This window comes from Gastrolobium bilobum, unplaced genomic scaffold (genome assembly GCF_033153095.1).
Source record: "Gastrolobium bilobum isolate Gb01-03AN ecotype WA unplaced genomic scaffold, APGP_CSIRO_Gbil_v1 utg13418, whole genome shotgun sequence".
Classification (NCBI taxonomy): Eukaryota; Viridiplantae; Streptophyta; class Magnoliopsida; order Fabales; family Fabaceae; genus Gastrolobium; species Gastrolobium bilobum.
The window spans coordinates 285,110-292,898 of record NW_026897420.1 but is presented as its reverse complement, the minus strand read 5'-3'; the positions used below and the strand labels follow the sequence as shown (position 1 = coordinate 292,898).

General features: G+C 40.1%; 1 pseudogene; it reads left to right on the top strand.

Moving 5' to 3' along the window:
* The first annotated feature begins 410 nt into the window (after positions 1-410).
* On the top strand, positions 411-7,148 carry LOC133306787 (uncharacterized; annotated as a pseudogene).
* Positions 7,149-7,789: the final 641 nt, after the last annotated feature.

Sequence of the window (7,789 nt, the reverse complement as noted above, 5' to 3'; positions counted from 1 at the left end):
AAGAACGTGCAACTTATTGCTAAAAATAGATCAAAACCCTACGTTAATAACACACTCTGCAAATTTCTCTATATAAAATGAAGGGAAAAACTACTCTTATGTTACATGTGATAATTTTCTCTCCTACACATCCTTCGATAATTGTGCCACTTTTTTTCATTTTTTTTTCAGATGGTGAAGCCCACAAATTTATTTCTATAATTAGTATGACATGAGATAACTTATCTCCTTTAACCCTGAGATTAATAAAACCCTAAAATGAAACAGAACAAATAGTCAAAACTTCCCCGTTATACAGAGTTTCACTCAAAGCAGAGAGAGAGAGAGAGGCAAATAAGAGAATGTTCAAGAAGGGTGTGGAGGCGTAGTCTCACCAGAGGGAAGAAACTGAAGCGAAGCATTAAGGAGTTATGAAAAAGCATGATGATTTCATTTTTGATTTTGCAGTTTATGCTCTGTGGATGGTTCCAGAGTTACTCCCTTGTTTCACGTTGAAGGGTGTGTTGGGTTTAAACTTTATTTAATTAAAGAAAATAGAAAATAAAGAGTTTTGTGGTAAAGGGGTGTGTCCCTTAAGAATTTGTTAGTGGACATTAATGAGTTTAAAGTTTCTAAGAAGTAGTCATTATTATGTTTAGATTTCCTAAGTTGGTCATTAGTATTCTTAGCTATTTGCTATTATTTATAAATAGCTCATTGTAACTCTTGTAATGTGGTTTGGTAGAATCAGTAATACAAAGAGGTATATTCAGAGACTTGTTTGTGCGTTTGAGTGTTTAAGAGAAACACCATTATAGGACCTGTGAATTACAAATTGGTATCAGAGCTATGGAGAGTGTGACCACTTCCAGTATGCCATTGCCCCGCCTGACAAAGGCGAATTATGTGAATTGGAGCATTCAGATGAAGGCGTTGCTTGGATCCCAAGATACTTGGGATGTTATTCATGACGGTTTTGCTGAACCTGCAACTACCGCAGGATACTCAGCAGCTCAAACCAAGGCGTTGAAAGAGACGCGTGCGAAGGACAAGGCGGCCTTATACATGTTATTCCGAGCTGTAGATGAGTCCGGATTTGAGAAGATTGCAAGTGCGACGACGTCAAAGGAAGCGTGGGACATCTTGGAGAATGTCTATAAAGGAGCTGATCGAGTTAAGCAGGTCCGACTTCAGACTCTGCGTGGCGAGTTGGAAGGAATGAAGATGAAAGATTCAGAGGTGTATCCGAGTTCATCACCCGCGTTCAAGCCGTGGTGAATCAGTTAAAGCAGAATGGTGAGGAATTATCTGAGACTAGAGTTGTTGAAAAGATTCTCAGGAAGCTGACAGACGACTTCAAAAACGTGGTATGTGCAATTGAGGAGTCTAAGGACTTGGCTACGCTCTCTGTTGAAGAGCTAGCGGGTTCTCCTGAGGCGCATGAACAGCGCAAGAAAAAGAAGAAAGAAGAGACACTGGAGCAAGCACTCCAGTCAAAAGCAAATATCAAGGAAGAGAAGGCGTTGTATTCTCAGAACGTCCGAGGTAGAGGTCGTGGCCGAGCTGGACGTGGAAATGGCCGAGGTGGTCGTGGCCGAGGTCATGAGGTGAGAAATAAAGAAAGAACTGAGCCGAGTTAGCAAAACTGGAGAGGTAGAGGACGTGGCCGAGGTGGAAGAGGCCGGTGGTCGAATCAAAATAATGTAGAATGTCATATGTGTGGAAAGTATGGTCACTATGCAAGAGATTGCAACTCGGACAGGTGCTACAACTGTGGCCGAGTTGGCCATTTCGCGAAGGATTGCCGAGATGAAAGGAGAGTTGACGGGACGTCAAACTTTGCTGCAGAAGGAGAGATAAGAGATGAAGGAGTTTTGATGTTGGCACATGGTGAAACAAGTTCGAAGAGTGAGACAGAGTGGTACTTGGATACTGGTCCAGTAATCACATGTGTGGTTACAAACATCTGTTCAAGGAGTTGAAAACAGTGGAAGCCGGACATGTCTCTTTTGGAGACGCGTCCAAAATTGATGTAAAAGGCCGAGGTACGATCTGTTTCTTGCAAAAGGATGGACGAGCTGGTACAATTCGGGACGTGTATTACGTGCCTGAGCTCAAAAGCAATATTCTGAGCATTGGACAGTTAATGGAAAAGGGCTACTCGGTTCTAATGACAGACCGAGTTCTACTATTGAAAGACAAACAAGGGTGTCTGATAGCCCGAGTTCAGATGGAGAAAAACAGAATGTACAAGTTGAGTTTGAGGAGCATGGAGGTCGGTTGTCTGCAAGCCGGGGTAGAAGATAAGATGGATTTGTGGCATCGACGGTTTGGACACCTTCACTACGGTGGTCTGACCGAGATGATGAAGAAAAACATGGTAGTGAGACTACCAAAGATTAACTCTGAAGGAAAATTTTGTGAGGACTGCGTATTAGGAAAACATGCGAGGAGCCCGTTCTAAAGGATGGCGAGATACCGAGCTAGGCAGCCTCTGGAGTTGATCCATACCGACCTGTGTGGACCCATTACTCCGGGGTCTTTCAGTGGTAAGAAGTATTTTGTAACCTTTATTGATGATTTCAGTCGAAAGACTTGGCTGTATTTTTTGAAGGAAAAATCCGAGGTGCGAGAGGCATTTAGGAGTTTTAAAGTAATGATAGAGAATGGTACTGGGAGGCACATCAAATCGGTCCGTTCAGACCGAGGTGGGGAGTACGTGTCAACAGCTTTCAAGAATTATTGTGAAGAACATGGGATAAGGCGGTTCCTGACCGCACCGTACTCGCCCCAGCAAAATGGAGTAGCTGAGAGGAAGAACCGGACTATCCTGGATATGGTCCGATCTATGTTGAAAACGAAGAACATGCCGAAAGAGTTCTGGGGAGAGGCCGTACAATGTGCAGTGTACGTGCAGAACCGATGTCCGCACTCAAGTGTGAATGATAAAACTCCACAAGAAGCATGGAGCGGTCTAAAGCCATCAGTGGCTCATTTCAAGATTTTTGGTAGTGTTGCATATGCACACATACCGGATCAGTTGAGAACGAAACTTGAAGATAAAAGTAAGAAGTATGTATTCATTGGTTATGATGAGAAGACAAAGGGGTACAAGTTGTTGGATCCCGTCAATAAAAAGGTGTTGATAAGCCGAGATGTGAAGGTGAATGAAGAAGATGCTTGGGACTGGGGTTGTCCATCCGGGGTGAATGTTGAACCCGGAAAATGACAATTGAGGTCGGACAACCTTCGTCCCATATCCCCGCTAATCATGAAATCTCTGATGATGAAGAGCAGAGACAACCGAGAATGAGGAGCTTGCAAGACTTGTATGACTCAACTAACGAAGCACACTTGGTATGTTTGTTGATAGATTCTGAAGAAGTGAGTTTTGAAGAAGCAATCTGAGATGAGAAATGGCAATCAACCATGGAGGAGGAGATTAATGCAATAGAAAAGAATAAGACGTGGGAGTTTGCCGAGCTTCCCAAAGGAAGTCGGCCCATTGGTGTGAAATGGGTGTACAAGAAGAAAATGAACGCTAAGGGAGAGATCGAAAGATACAAAGCCCGGCTAGTGGAGAAAGGGTATAGGCAGAAGGCCGGCATTGATTATGACGAGGTGTTCGCACCCGTAGCAAGAATGGAGACAATCAGGCTGTTGAACTCTCAAGCAACCCAATTCGGATGGCCGATCTATCAGATGGATGTGAAGTCGGCATTCTTAAATGGAGTACTCGAGGAGGAGGTGTATCTGGAACAACCTCTGGGATTCATGAAAGACGGACAAGAAAGAAAAGTGTTGAGATTAAAGAAAGCCTTATATGGTTTGAAGCAGGCCCCATGAGCCTGGAACACGAGGATTGATAATTATTTTAAGAATGATGGATTTGAGCAGTGTCCGTATGAACATGCTCTCTATGTAAAGAAGAAAGGAGGTAAAATTCTACTTGTTGCTCTATATGTTGATGATATGATTTTCTTGGGTAATGATGAAGGAATGATTTAAGATTTTAAGAAGAAAATGACGAAGGAGTTCGAGATGACGGATCTCGGTCTGATGAGATATTTTCTTGGTTTGGAGGTTAGACAAGATGAATCCGGGATCTTCGTCTCTAAGGAAGTCTATGCAAAAGGAATTTTAGAGAAGTTTAAAATGAGTGATTGCAACCCGGTTTCAACCCCCATGGAACCCGACGTTAAACTTTCAAGATATGATGGAGGAGAAAAGGTAGATGCGAGTATTTATCGAAGTCTAGTTGGAAGTCTGAGGTACTTGACGTGTACGAGGCCGGATCTGTGTCTGAGTGTTGGAATAATAAGCCGATTTATGGATAAGCCGATTTATACTCATTGGAAGGCGGCAAAGAGAATTCTAAGATATGTTCAAGGAACAATCTCTCAAGGACTTCTTTATTCGAAGTCGGACAAGTACAAGCTGGTGGGATATTCAGACAGTGATTGGTGCAGAGATGTTGATGATAGGAAGAGCACGTCTGGCTATGTGTTCTTCATGGGAAACACGGCGTTTACTTGGGTGTCAAAGAAGGAACCCATTGTGACCCTGTCTACATGTGAAGCCGGGTATGTTGTGGCATCTTGGTGTGTTTGTCATGCAATATGGCTGAGGAATTTACTAAGGAAGCTGGAGCAAGAGCAAGTCGGCCCAACCGAGATTCGAGTTGACAACAGATCAGCGATCGAGTTAGCAAAGAACCCGGTCAACCATGAGAGAAGTAAGCATATTGATGTCAGGTTTCATTTCATCCGAGATCAAGTCAGAGAAGGAAAGGTGGAGCTCAGTCATGTTGCAAGCCGAGATCAAGTTGGAGATATTTTCACAAAACCCCTGCCGATATTGTTTGAGAATTGCAAGAAGAAGATGGGAATGAAGAACGGTAGAGACATTAAAGTTTAAGGGGGAGTTTTGTTGGGTTTAAACTTTATTTAATTAAAGAAAATAGAAAATAAAGAGTTTTGTGGTAAAGGGATGTGTCCTTTAGGAATTTGTTAGTGGACATTAATGAGTTTAAAGTTTCTAAGAAGTAGTCATTATTATGTTTAGATTTCCTAAGTTGGTCATTAGTATTCTTAGCTATTTGCTATTATTTATAAATAGCTCATTGTAACTCTTGTAATGTGGCTTGGTAGAATCAGTAATACATAGAGGTATATTCAGAGACTTGTTTGTGCGTTTGAGTGTTTAAGAGAAACACCATTATAGGACCTGTGAATTACAGGTGGTGAGGTTTCTCATTTTGTTATTGGAGGAGCTGATTTGATGATGTTCGCAGGTATCAATGTCCCTCTTCAAGGTCTTCCTTCATTTGTAGCTGGTGAACCATGGTCTGTTAAAGTACCCGGAAATCCTGCTCCTATTGCGGTATGTTCTCTAACCACCACCACTTCTTCTTTATCTCCTATTATCATTCTTACCTTACTTGTTATTTTTAACACTTCATTCATTCATTCATTTTTATGAAGGTTGGGAGTACCACAATGAGCAGCACTGAAGCTTTAAAAGCTGGATTACGTGGAAAGGCCTTGAGAATAACTCATTATTATCGTGATTTGCTGTGGCAAGTATTGCTTGACCCTGATTGTTTGATTCATTACAAGTAACAAACAGGGAAACACAAAAGGGGATGAAGTGGAGGATTTGAAGTTACCGGATACTGGCTTTGCTGGTGACCCAAATGACCATTAAAATCTATCAACTGCAGACATTGATTTGCTGTTGGACAAGTGCCTTCTGCAAGCATTGCATACAACACTGAAGGACAAAGACCTTCCCATGCCCGGAAGCACTCTATGGTAGGGTTATCTCTCTCTCTCTCTCTCTCTCTCTGTGTGTGTGTGTGTGTGTGTGTGTGTGTGTGTGTGTGTGTGTGTGTGTGTGTGTGTGTGTGTGTGTGTGTGTGTGTGTGTGTGTGTGTGTGTGTGTGTGTTTGTCCTCTTGGTTGAACCATTAAAAACAGAATGGCCAAAAAATCCAGCAATCCAGGAATTTTGGTTGACAATTAGGGTCAGTTTTGAAATTTTCTAAAATAAATTCGTTCAGTAACAGAGGTTTCCAAAATATGACCACTATGGAGTACACTTTTAATTGGATGAGATCATGAGAAATTTGGTAATGTAAATAACAGTGTGCCATGTCATCAAAATTTACATAAGCTGCAAGGCTTATGGAATCTAATTAGTGTTTTTTTTTTATATATATATAATTTTACACAGAAAAAGAAAGTTTACATAAACATATATGTTAAAAGATCACAAACAAGATATTAGGGGTCACGTATACATAAGCTGCAAGGCTTGAGCTAGTGGAATAATGATGCATTTATTTTGCGAATTGTTTGGCATTTTTTTTTAAAATTAAAGTTTAAGGTGATTATAGGAATTTATTACATTTGTTACTTCAATTTTCTCCTTTTTTTACCTCGAGTAATCTAATTAGTGTTTGTCTATCGGCATTGTAGGTCAAACCATGTATTACCGTGCAGGCCTTCAGGGATTACTTTAGACGTCAAGAAATCATCCTACAAGAAGTTATCAAAGTGGTTACAAGCAAATTCCTCCTCCGGCTTGGTATGTCATCTACTTCTTTCTTTATACTCAGGAAGTAAAATATGTTTATCAAAGTGCTTGCTGATATTGACTGGAAAACTTCTATTCATCATATGATTTATTAAATTTAATATAGGATGTGCTGAAGTAGATCTCGGCATATTTATAGTGTATCTGAATTGGAATTTTCTTGCTCTTCCAGATCCACTGATTTTCATTTTCTTAACCTATTCATATTGACTTCTAAGTTAGTCTCTGAATTTTGTTTAATTTGTCAATTTTCTCCATTTTTGCTTAACTGGTTTTCTTCAATTAGGATGCACTTTTAACTGTATCATTCAGACACTTAAATCCTCCTTTGCTTGTTAGATATGTAAGCCAAGACACTATGGTGAAAGAAACAACTTTGATAACAATTGCTGTTGTAGAATTGTTTCATGAAGAATTGGTATGGGGATAGGAGGTTGCCAGGTTGGATAAAGTAGTTCCATTGATTCCATTTGTAATGTATTATTGGAAGGTTTTATAACAAAGTGTTGAATATTAAGAGGCGTATGTTGAAATCGGTGTGATTCTATAACACAACTTAGGCTCTATTATATAAATTCAGTATAACAATTACATAACAATAATAATTTAATGATGTGGGACTTCTTCCCACATAGTATTATTAATGTATTTACAATATTTCCAACTCTCTACGTCAAACTAAAGCTTACTAAACTTTAATCTTGTCAGTTGTCACAAATGAACCCTAAAAATTAAAAAAATAACCGATAACATATTACTGCAAATGGCAGAAAGACCGACGAGGTCAGGCTGTATCTGGGACAAATACTGACGCGGCTAGGTTACATCTTGGTCTACCACATCATCTTATTGATTTAGTAATACATTATATCAACACTGAATTATATATTGGTTTTTCAGAATTTGGGTTATTTGCTTAATGTATGGCTAGATTACTTTGATGCTCAGTTTCCTATGTCATGCTTATGAATGTGGTAGTGCATTTATGTTGTTAGTATCACCACAAGAAATGCGGCATTCAGCCACAATCGTTTAGCCACATGCATCAGAATATTGTTTAAATATTAAAAAATCCGTAACTTCGCAACGTGAAAGGGCGATGTGGCAAAATAACAGGTGATTATTCCCAAATGCCACATTATCACTTTTACACTTCCTCCTTCACACCCGTGTCGCTCGGGTTTTTTTTTTTTTTTTTTAGTTTTGGCCTCCTC